Source organism: Capsicum annuum, chromosome 11 (genome assembly GCF_002878395.1).
Source record: "Capsicum annuum cultivar UCD-10X-F1 chromosome 11, UCD10Xv1.1, whole genome shotgun sequence".
Taxonomy (NCBI): domain Eukaryota; kingdom Viridiplantae; phylum Streptophyta; class Magnoliopsida; order Solanales; family Solanaceae; genus Capsicum; species Capsicum annuum.
This window is the reverse complement of record NC_061121.1, coordinates 48,153,284-48,166,421: the sequence shown is the minus strand read 5'-3', so window position 1 is coordinate 48,166,421 and position 13,138 is coordinate 48,153,284.

Sequence of the window (13,138 nt, the reverse complement as noted above, 5' to 3'; positions counted from 1 at the left end):
AACTCCGTCTATTGAAAATAAACTAAGACTAATGCCATAATAAAATAAGGATTATCCTAGAATAAAGAGGACTCACTGCTACATCTACTTCTGTTGATTGAGTCTGTACTGCTAAGGGTGCTCTGGATCTCGCACTTCTAAACCTATTGTACAAGACACCATAGCGCAAGAAAAAGGTATCCATCAATACTTTGAATGTACTTGTATGATAGATGAAGTAAGGATAAATGCAAGGGCTTATCCATGAACATAGCTTAACTGCATAACATGAGGGTATTGAATGAGGACATATGCATGAATGCACAAACCCTAAGTAAAATCATCATGACTTTGAATACTGATACTTGGATACTGCTTTACTGACATCTGAACTTACTACTAATATTGAGATACTGAATAACGAAATCTTTTGATATTGATAACTGAGTACTGAAGTTGAGATCAGTCCTCTCTAGCAGAAGATCTCTGAATCTTTTAATAATAGAAATGACAGACTGAGTTTGAGATCAGGCCTATCTAACGGGTGATCTCTGACTCTATTAGTACTAATACTGATTAACTTTATGTGAGACTAGCCATATCTAGCGGGTGGTTCATGAATCTATGGAACTATATGTTCCTTACTGAGATGGGTGATTGTATCTGACAGTCCTGATTTCTAAGTTCTACTCTTAAAACAGATACTAAAACTTCAACTGTGGGAGTTCTCACTTAACCGACATTCCTCGAATCTAATCTAGTGGGTTCCAATACATAACCCAACAGGAAGGGTGTCAATACCGTGCCACAGGTAAAGACCTCTTCTATGGTCAAGCCTCTCTAACGGGTGACCCTGAACAGGAAGTCAAGCCTAAGGAAATATGATAGTCAAGCCTTAATCTAATGGGTGACTCCTGGTCCTGCACTGGCTATGCAGTTCTAGAGTTTAATGACTATTACTAACGACTCTACCTCTCTAACAAGGAAGCCATCATCTCTACACTCGCTCGGTGCTAGTTCCTACTCCCAACTAAAAGACACTAAACTGATTCTTGGACTGTACTAGACTGAGATGAATCTATTACTGATTATCTTACTTGACAGATCTGACTGAGTTTACTTGATTAGATTATGTGACGGAATACATCTGAATTCTACTTTCTGTTAGAATGCTACTGATTTATGTAACTTACTGAGCTTTACTTAAATCTAAACCGAATACTGAATACTACTTTGGTCCGAAATGAATACAGAACTTGGTTAGACTAATACTGAGACTGGATTGAACTACTATTGAGATTACTAAATTTTCCTAAGTTTCTACTGGCTGACTTCTACTGATCATAGAACGACTGAAATTATCTTGAGACTGACTCGTCTCTTGAAAAATAGCTAAATTTTTGGGTATAGATACACCCAGGACTCGATAACGTAAGAGTAAAACATAACCATTCTTGAATAATCATGACCATGGACTTTGATTCACAACACAATCAATACGATATCTCATCAATCACTTGAATGTCATACACATGTAAATGTATAGATAATGCATACTAATATCTCATAATTGCTTAATAAGGAATAGACATGGATAAGAATGCATGTAACTTATCATAATACATTCACTAAGACATTTCAACAAACGCTTGGCATGCACTGGCTATCACAAATTTAGGGATTTCATCTTAACATACTAAATAGGCACTATAATCTTTACTTAAGCATTCTATCAAATATATGGGGAGCATGCTTTGGTTATACCACAGATTCTATACTTAATCATCATGAATACATCAATAACATGCATCTTGAAGAGGGTTTATCATGAACATCATACAATTCACCACATACTAGAATCAACTCTTGAAATTGGTAGTCTAAATCATGAATTAAAACTCAACAATACAAAATAATGAACTCTAATACACATAAATCATGAAATCTCATAAATACGTAAACCTCAAAAGTTTGAAAAGGATTCTTGAGCTTCTTGGGTGGAAGGAACCGAAGAATCAACATCTAACATACCTTAGAAGACTCCTTCTTGAAGGTTCTTAAAGAAAATCCTTAGTCTAGTTCTTGATTTCTTGGCTAGGGTTCTTGACCCCTTTAGAGACAAATATAATGTTCTTGAGAGAAAAATGAGGAAAATAATGGAATAAGGGCTTATTGGGCATTTTATTTCGTATTTAAGGATGATAGGGGTCATGGTAAAAGTCTAAGATGCCCTTGGAGTTAAATACCAGAAACTGAAAATCCCAATTTTTAATGCTGGCACGACGCACCATAATCGTGCCAGCTTACTGGAAATTGGACGATTGGGAAACTGCTTGACGGCGCGACGCGGTGAAAATCGCATTGTCACCTTGGTTGCTAACTGGAAATGTACAACATTATGGTGGAGTCACGATAGGTCACTGTATTTTGATGACTTCCATTTTGGCTGACTTTGTGACGTGCCAAAGTACCAGATGGAACACTGTCTCACTAAAATGGCTCTAACTCTTCGTCAGAGTGTCAGATTTGGGCAAATTTAGTATCGACGGAAATATTATTCAATTATCTACATGAAAATAAACTCTATATTAGGGAAATTCAACACATTTTAAAATATTTCTCACTTGGGAAGTCATCCCTTACTCTTCTTAAGGATTAAACTCAACTTGAAGAAAGTTTGGTATATTACAGCATCTCCCCCTTGGGAATATTCATCCTTGAATGTCTCTTGTTAGGACAAAAATACTAATCGACTGAACTTATTTAAGGATCGTGAACATCTGAAACATAACTATGTAACATAAAGCTGTTGATATACTAAGTTCTTATACTGGACATACATATTTGATGCATGGAATGCTTAACTGAAGCTACTCATAAGCTGAATTCTCATAATGGATATGCATATCTAATTCATGGATGTGTGATGGAGTTTCTCTCATGAATGCATGACTGTATACACTGAAGAGATGAACTTTTTCTTCAGAACATGCATATCTAATGCATGAATATAACTGATTCTTGAATGCATGACTGAGTTTGCAATGATAACTGGTGTTAACTTTGTAAGGAGAATTTGAATAAGTCTAATGACATGAAATCATCAGAATATTATGGGGTATATCCCCCTTGGGACTCTATGTCCCTCTAAGAACACTTCACTGAAATACGGAAGTGGTGCACGGGCCACCTACGAACTGGATCATGATTGATCATCTGAGATCTGAAAATAATACATGACTCATGAAATGAGTTATACTCATAAATACTAGGATACTCTATCTTGGAATAGTTATATTTCGGGAATTTCTGATAGCATGATCAGGTGAAGAGATGAGATAACAAACTATACAAATGTGACTGTTCGACTGCTAAACTGACTTGTTGGCTCTACTAACTAACTCATGCTGAAAATTTAAGCTCAAAATGGGAGCAAAGGATTTAAGGATACATATTATAAAGATAAAGGACTCATAACATACCCAAATCTATATCAGGGAACCTTTCCTAATTATGGTAAGTCTGAAGCGCATATAGTCTGTTCTGATGCTGACCACTATAGGCACCGGAAGTGGCACCCTGCTGATGCAATTCTCTACCCCTCTGAGGTAGCACTCTACATTCTCGCATTCTATGGCCTGCCTTACCATATCCAAAATATACCTGACTATTAACTCTGCACATACCTAGGTGATTCTTGCCACACTCTCTACAAAGACGATAGGTACGAACACCACTAGCACTACTCTTGGCTTTGGACCATGGCGCCCCATCATGACTGACATCCCTGAACTTTAGTGTAGGTATACTAGCTGAGAATAGAGTTGGAACTAAAAACTTCTGACTATGTTGAGAACGGTTATCACCCTGTGACCCTACCTGTGAGAAATTATGACTACCTATTTTGGCCTTTTACTTACTCTCTCTCTTTCTTTCATCTTATCGTCCTTAATCTGTTGCGCATGCATCATCAGTCTAGTAAGGTCCATATCTCTATTGAGCATAGTAGTCATACACTCTTTCAACACTAACCTGAATACACCAGTCACAAACTTAGTCATACTCGCTTTAGGGTCAGCTATCAAATCGGGAGCATACTTAGCTAACTGATTGAACTTAAACCAATACTCCCTTACCGTCATGGCGCCTTACCACAGGTTCATAAACTCTTCTACCTTAGCTTCTCTTATCTCTAGCGGGAAAAACTTATCTAGAAAGGCATCCTGAAACTCCTGCCAAGTCATGTGAGTTCTATCCTCCCCTCTACTCTTCTTCTACCTCACTACCCAATCGTGAGAAATATCCTTTAGCCTATAGGATTCTAAATCTACACTCTCCTCCTTAGGAACATACATAATATAGTTTATCTTCTTCACCTCCTCTAGATAAAGTTGTGGGTCCTCACCTACAACTGACCCAAAGAATTCTGGCGAGTTCATTTTTATGAAATGTCTAATTTTGGCTGCGGTTGAACCCCCATCTTGCTGAGGTGGAACTGCATTCTGATGGTTTCCCTGAACACTAATGGTCATAGCTTGGGCTAACACCTGAAAAGCTACCTAAAAATCTACATGTGACATATTCTTATTCGGAGGATCTATAGGCTGAGGTGGCTGGTTATCAAATCTATGGGCATTATCTCTGCAAAGAGGCATACTCTGTAAATGAAAGGGAGAATGGATTAGACTGAGAATGAACTTGAACATATGCATACTAGCATGAAATAAACACTAAAAGAAGGGAAACTGTTCCTAAAAACATCTTATAGCCTTTTGTACATAAATGTGGGGCGCAACACACCCATGTACAAGACTCTACTATATGTAGCTTTTCAGAATTCCTAGGACAATATTGAACCCCTAACTATGATACCAAGTTTGTAACTCCCCAAATCTGATCTAGTAGGGTATAACCTGTAACACTACTTGGAAGGGTATTTATAACGTGCCATGGGTAAAGACCTCTGTTATGGTCAAGCCTCTCTGACGGGTGACCCTGAACAGAAAGTCAAGCCTTAGGAAATATGATAGTCAAGCCTAAATCTAATAGGTAACTCCTGGTCCTGCACTGGCTATGCAATTTTAAAGTTTAGGGGCTATTACTAATGACTCTGTCTCTCTAATGGGGAAGCCGTTACCCCTGCACTAGCTCGATGCTAGTTCCTACTCCCACCTGAAAGACACTAAAATGATTCTTTGACTGTACTAGACTGAGCTAAATCTATTACTGATTCTCTTACTTGACTGATCTGACTCAGTTTACTTGATTCCATTATCTGATGGAATACTTCTGAATTCTACTTTCTATCATAATGCTATTGAGTTATGTAACTTACTAGCTTTACTGAAATCTGAATTGAATACTAACTACTACTGTGGTTTGAACTAAATATGGAACTGGGTTAGACTGATACTGAGACTGGATTGAACTAGTACTGAGATTACTAAATTTTTTTAAGTTTGTACTGGTTGAATTCTACTGATCATAGCACAACTAAAAATGTCTTGAGACTAACTCGGCTCTAGACAAGCAGCTAAATTTTTGGGTATAGATACCCCAGGACTCGATAACATAAAAGTAAAATATAACCATTCTTGAATAGTCAAGACCATGGACTTTCATTCATAACACAATCAATACGATATCTCGTCAATCACTTGAATGTCATACATATGTATGAGGAATGCATACTAATATCTCATAGTTGCTCAATAAGGAATAGACATGGATAAGAATGCATACAACTTGTCATAATACATTCACTAAGGAATTTCAACAAACGCTTGGAATGCACTAGTTATCACAAAATTGGGGATTTCATGCTTAACATACTAAATAGGCACTATTATCTTTACTTAAGCATTCTATCAAACATATGGGGTGCATGCTTTGGTTATACCACAGATTCTATACTTAATCATCATGAATACATCAATATCATGCTACTTGAAGAGGGTTTATCATGAACATCATAAAATTCACCATATACTAGAATCAACTCTTGAAATTAGTAGTCTAAATCATGAATTAAAACCCAACAATACAAAATCTTGAACTCTAATAAACATAAATCATGAAATCTTATAAATACGTAAACCTCAAAATTTTGAAAAGGATTCTTGAGCTTCTTGGGAAGAAGGAACCTAAGAATCAACTTCTAACATACCTTAGAAGACTCTTTATTGAAGGCTCTTGAAGAAAATCCTTAGTTTTTTTCTTGATTTCTTTGCTAGGGTTCTTCTCCCTTTGAGAGAAAAATATAATGTTCTTAAGAGAAAAGTGAGAAAAATAATAGAATAAGGTCTTATTGGGCATTTTATTTCATGTTTAGGGCTAATAAGGGTCAAAGGAAAAGTCTAAGATGTCCTTGGAATTAAATAACAGAATCTAAAAATCTCAATTTTTAATGTTGGTGCGACAAACCATAATCACGCCAACTTAATAGAAATTGGACAATTAGGAAACTGCTTGATGGCGCGAGGTGGTGAAAATCGCGTTGCCACTTTAGTTGCAAATAGGAAGTACAGCACGATGTGGTGGAATCATGGAGGCTCACTGGATTTTGGCTATTGCCATTTTGGCTGACTCCACAATGCGCAGAAGTACTAGGTGGAACACTGTCTTGCTAAAATGGCTCTAACTCTTTGCCCAAGGGTCGAATTTGGGCAAGTTTTGTATCGACGGAAAGATTATTCAATTCTCCACATGAAAAAATATCTATATTAGGGAAATTCTATATATTTTAAAATATTTCTCACTTGGGAACTCATCCCTTACTCTTCTTAAGGATAAAAGTCAACTTGAATAAAGTTTAGGGTATTATATCCATAACTTAAGTGATAAGCTAGCAATTAAGTCATCACCCTTAACCAGTAAGTGTCCAAGTTTAGATTGATGGTGATGACTAGGTTGATAAGTAATCAACTATTAGTTGATAAACTATCAACTACGTGATCAACTAAAAATTATTGCAATTTAATTTAGTTTTCCTAGAGGTATTTTGGTCTTTTCCTCACCTAAGACCTTACTCCCCATGACTTAAATCATCCAATAAGAATTATTAGCCATTACTAGTAAGTTTTAAATGCCATTACTCCTATCCATTCTCAAGAATATCAAGATTAGGATTTTCTCATTAAGTCATCTCTCAAGCCTCAAAATTCAAGTTTATTCTCAAGAATTCAAGCATCCAAGGTCCAAATTCCAAGCTTCTTCTTCAAGGATGCAAACAATTAAGTATGTGGGGTATCATCAATGGGTTCCTTTCACCCATTGAGGCCAAAAACCCTTTTTTTGGTTCAAGTATGAATTTTACTCTAATTTGTGATCATCTTTAAAGTAAATTATGAAATTCGTCCATCTTATCTCCCTATTTTACATTCAAGTTATGCTACATGCTCCTGTATGTTTGATGTTCCAAAAACCCATGTCATGTTTAGTCTAAATCATTTCAAATTCTTAAATTATGGTTTAAACTACATAAACATGATATTTTTCCAAGGTTAACTCATTCATATGTTTATATTCATGAAATTTATCAGACTGTCAAAATATCTCATGCTTTGGGTCTTTGAGTTATGACTCTACATCACTGTTTTAAGTATTGTTATAAGATTTCTTAAACATTTAGTGATGGTGGGTTATGAACACCCAATACCTACATGTTTACTTATGTTTCAGACCTTTTAAGTAATAAGTCAGTCAAATCATAATTTTATAGTTATGCTCAGTATGATATGACCATAATGAACACTATCGGTTTACATATTTATGATTACTTCAGACTTTGTATGAACTATTATTTTCAAAATATCATTACCTGAGCTTATCAGTTATCAGTAAACATACCAATTAATATTTTAGTGTCTTTCAGTTGGGAGTAAGATTTAGCATCGAGTGGGAATTATAGGTTCAGTGCATCCTACTTTCCCAGAAACTATATACCACTGTAGGTTTATGACAGGTTTAGAGGCGTCTCCAGAGAGTGTCTCCTCTTGCTTAGTATAGGGTCATCTTAGTGAGCACTCCAGTGCAGGTTCTACTCTAACGGCAAGGATAAAATAAACTTCCTCAAAATGGATCAAACGTTGAACTCCATGATAGCTCAGATGGTTTATGTCAGTTACATGATAGCTCCCACAGTTTGAGTTAGCATTAAGTTTATCTCAATTTAAGTTTTCTTGACAAAGTAGACAAATTTTAGTATTTATTCAGTCAATTTTACAAATTATTTCAATTATTTAGATTCAGTTATTTAGATATTTAGATCATTTCAGTACATCCTTTACTTGATCTTGCATTCTCAATTTTACATGTTTATGTTTTCAACTCAGTATCCATACATGATCCTAGGTACAGTTTTAGAATCTATTCATCTTTACATGAGATTTACATATAGTATTCATGTTTTACCTTTTCCCAGCTTACAAAATTATTTTCAGCTTATGACTTATAAATCTTACTATGACTTATCGTTTCTCATGTACAACCGTGTTTTAAATGGATATTTTGACAAATAACTTATATCCTCAGTTTTAAAGCATGTTTTAAATATTTCCATAATTTAGTGCATGTCCTCATATACTCAGTACATTTAAAGTACTGACTGCATATATGTGTTTGTGGCTACATTCCTTCAGTATCTAGGTACCAGATGTATTCCATACACTAGAGTCAGACAGTTCTTAGTATTCAGCTAGCAGGTGATGAATTCTTATATTTAGGGAACTCTAGTTAGTTATAGTTCATATACTTTATTGTTATTGTTGTTATTTATTAATTTGTGGTAGTTTGAGGCATGTCCCAGCCACCTACAATCCGTATAGTAGAGGCTTCATAGATTGTTAGTCAGAGTCATATTATGTTATTCAAGTTCTTTCTTCAGTTTTATCATGTCGTAAACTTTATTAGTATTAAATTCATTTAGATTTTCTCATGATTATGTTTTCGCTAAAAAAATTTATATTTTATTTACATTATAAACCAGTTGTTCAAGCAATATGCCAGTACATGGGTTAGCTTGGGATCACTTGTGGTTCTAAGCACCATATTACGACTAAGGGGTAGTCTCAAATTGTGAAAAACTTAGTATCAGACCACAAGATTCAAGTGACCTAGGGTGTCTATGAAGTCGTGTCTAGTAGAGTCTTACAAATTAGTACGAAGACGTCTGTACTTTTCTTTGAGAGGCTATAGGGTATTTAAGAGATATTTTCTCTCTTTCATATGTCAGATCATGCAGTAGAGATGTTCTCTAAATAAATTATGTAGATTCTTATGATACTCCATTCATTTCAACTTCTCCTTATTTTTAAGGTAATAAAAATAGTCAAGCTTAAATTCTTACTGATACAGATTTCCAAGACAATCTCCACCGACAACTATGAGATTGCATGTAGTCTTAAAAGGATCCCATCAGTCCCTTTATATTTCAAAGTTTGAAAGATTTCATTCATGTTCGTGAAAATCGTGAACTAAGCCATAGTCAAATGTGCCCTTATATTCCTTTTTAGAATCCTATGACAACATATAACCTGAAGTTAAAAGAATAAACCTAAAAGTTTTGCAGCAGTAAAGTGGGGATAGTGTTGTTTTGAATTTAGTAGATTATGTATCTACAGAGTGAGAAAGGTGTTATGTAGTTTGTTTAATAGCTTTGGGAGAGGGATTTCTCAATTAAGGGAGACTTAGAGTATGTTAATGCTTTAGTCAGGGTGGAGATTAGGCAACTACCCCAATGATAGAGGATCTTGTTAAGGTTGAGTATGTTCAAAAAATTTTGTGTGGATTAGTGTTTCATGATTCCTATCCAGTAGTAATAATTGGCTATTAGTGTATGAAAAGTTTTGTGGATATCCATGTTAAGTGTTAGAATCTAAATTTAAATCATGGATGATTGGGCCAATATAAAAAAAAGTTTGAAATTCTAAATGGTGTGAACTCAAGGAATCATGATACTCTCGAAGATTCTAAGATAGTAAGTGTTTAACTTATTATATGATAACTATTGGGGCTATAGAAAGTTAAGAGGTTTATCCCAGAAGAAAGTATTCACAGTAGGTTTTCCACTTTAAAAGATAATCTTTTAGGGCGAGTTTATTATTTAAGTGTATCTTTATATCTCGGACTCTAGAGTAGAGTGGTTGCAGTTCAGTTTAGAATTTATGAAAACGGATCCACAGAATAGAATGATGGCTTAGAGAAAAGGGGGAAATAATAGAACAAGAAACGAAGTCAGGTTCTCAGATTCTAGTAGTGATGTCAGTGTATTATAGAACAGCACTAGGGAGGAAAATACCTTACTCACACATCAGCTCTATGATCATAGTTTATGTTTATGGACTTATATAGAATGATTTACACTCCTTATTCCTAGTATAAGGAGCTCCAATTCACTCAGTGGTACAAATCATAATACATGAATTTATGAACTCCAAACTTAGTTCATAAAGCTCATTACTCATGTACTCATGCTTTACAGTATGCTCTATTCCCATAAATCATTGTGTACCCTTAATGACTTGTGAAAATCCACATTATATCATGTATGTCCTCAGTTGATATCTCTTTAATGAATTCATACTTTTGATACTCTATTTATCAGACCTCAGTTAAGTGTCAAAGTTATTCTTTCATACTTCAGGTCCTTATGTTCTAACCTGTCAGTGACCTCTCCTTAATGTTAAGATAATGGTGATGAAATATTAATGATTAATGATTTAGATAGGAGAGAGTAAATTTTTCTTGATGAGGAAAGATTATTGTATGCTTGTTTTATATAAGGCTATAAGGTTGAAGGAAGATTGAGGTAAAGCTTTTGATATATGTCAAGGTTAGCTGAGAATTCTATTTGTGTTTTATTGGGGATAGTGCATGGGAGTTATTATTGACAAAAGATATTTAAGAATGTGGTAAAGGTTCCTAGGTGGGTTGGTTGAACAAAAGTTTATATATGGTTATAATGATAGGCTTGAATGTCGTATTTGTATATATTTGGATAAATGCATTGTGCATTAGTGAATTCCTAGTAAGAGATTGAATTTAGTTGTTGAAGGGGTAAGAGTAATATTCTTGAGATGAGATCTTTGAAAACACATAGGATATTGAATCCATGGTTTACACTAGTATTATGGTGTTATGTGTGGTACCCTTTGACTTTGAGTAGCCTTTAACGTGGTGAGAGAATTTAGTTCATCTCAGAATTTAGTAGATGGAGTTAACAACACCCATGTGAGAATTACAAGTATAATCAATGGGCATAGTATTTAAGAGGATAAGTATAGTTGAGGGATTATTTGAGAAGTATGTCTAATCTTGAAAGTTGGCAGTTGTATTTTCTAAGGTAAAGTGATTATATCCTAGCTTATTTATTATAGGCCTATAGTCCATGATTATAGAGTTGTAGCCATGTTGCGATTCCTTATGCAAATATATTATTCAGATCATACCCAGAATTCTTTGCTCCCTAATATTATTAGAGCTTCTTACAAAGAGTGTTGAAGAAATACTCCAGTTGAGAATAAGATTTCAGTATAATTCAGTTCGTATAGTCAACAATTTGATTTGGCAATCAGATAGATAAATACCTATAGTTTTCCATCTTTCCATCTACTCTTACTATATAAAGTTTCATGAATATGGCTATTCCAAGAGGTTATTTGTTTTCATCCATGTAAATTACGAATTCAGTTCAATCCATGCATCAAGTCTTCGATTCAAATATTTAATCTTGATTCAGTTCATAAGTGTTCAGTGTATGATCTCAATTTTCTAAGTATTCCAGATCAGACATTGTAATACCCCTTGTACGACCTAACTCTCATTAAATCATGATTCATTCTTACATAATATATTTGGTGATACCATGAAGCCTTTTTTCTTTTGATTCATACAGGTGTCTTATTGAGGGATAATTCCTAAATGAGAAGTTACATACTTCATTCAATCCTTAGTAACTCTTGGAATTCTTATTGCATTAGTTATCACATTGCTATTGTATAATTATGATCTTATCATGAACATTTCATATGAGTTCTAAACGCCCAGCATGAATCGGTTCCTTATAGTCAATAGAGTCAAGTCAGATAACAAATTAGTTTCATGATAGAAGTTCTAATGTTTCAACTCAGCTATATCTTTCATTAGTATACATGTCATGCCTAAGTCATTCCATACTTCTAAATCTTTAATAATTTTCTACCCATTATTCGAGGACGAATAATTCCAAGGAGGAGATAAGGTAACACCCCACATTTTTAGGTTAGAATTTGAACCGTCATTCCTACGTGTCTAAACTCTCATCCAAATATTTAGATATGAATATATATGTCATGATCATTTACATAGTGTGTGAAGTGATTTTGAGATGAAAAATGTTCATTTTGATATGAAAAATGTTCATAGGAAGCACTTTGAGCAAAGTTGAGTTGAGAACACTTGCATCGATTGAGTTTTTAGTATCCGATTCTACAAGAGTCCACTTTAAACGAGTTTAATTAATATAAAAATTCAGGTGGCGTACTATCTACCATATGAAATATCTCTGAGTCTTCTTTCCAACTCATTTCATTTTACCTTGATCCAATATAGGAGTACAACATTATGCTCATTTTACTTTGGACTGCCCGTCTATCAACAAGGTGACGACTTGAGTGATAAGCCATCAACTAAGTGATGAGCTAACAACCTCGTCATCTAACTTAACCAAAAAGCTATCCTACATCACTTAGGAAAGGTAAAGAATAGGTTGATAAGCCATCACTTAGGTGATAAGCTATCAATTAAGTAGTCACCCTTAACTAGAAAGTGTCCAAATCAAGCTAGAGGGTGACTACTAGGTTGATAAGTCATCAACTTGTTGATTAACTATCAATTAAGTCATTAACTAAAAATTTTTATAATTTTTATTTAGTTTTCCTAGGGGTATTTTGATCTTTTCGTCACATCAAACCCTACTCCCCATGACTTAAATCATCATGTAAGTGTTATTATTCATTACTAATCAGTTTTAAACACCATTAATCCTCTCCATTCTCAAGAACATTATGATTAGGGTTTTCTCATCAAGTCATCTATCAAGACTCAAAATTCAAGTTTCTTCTCAAGAATTCAAGCATCTAAGGTCCAAATTCCAAGATTCTTCTACAAGGATGAAATAATT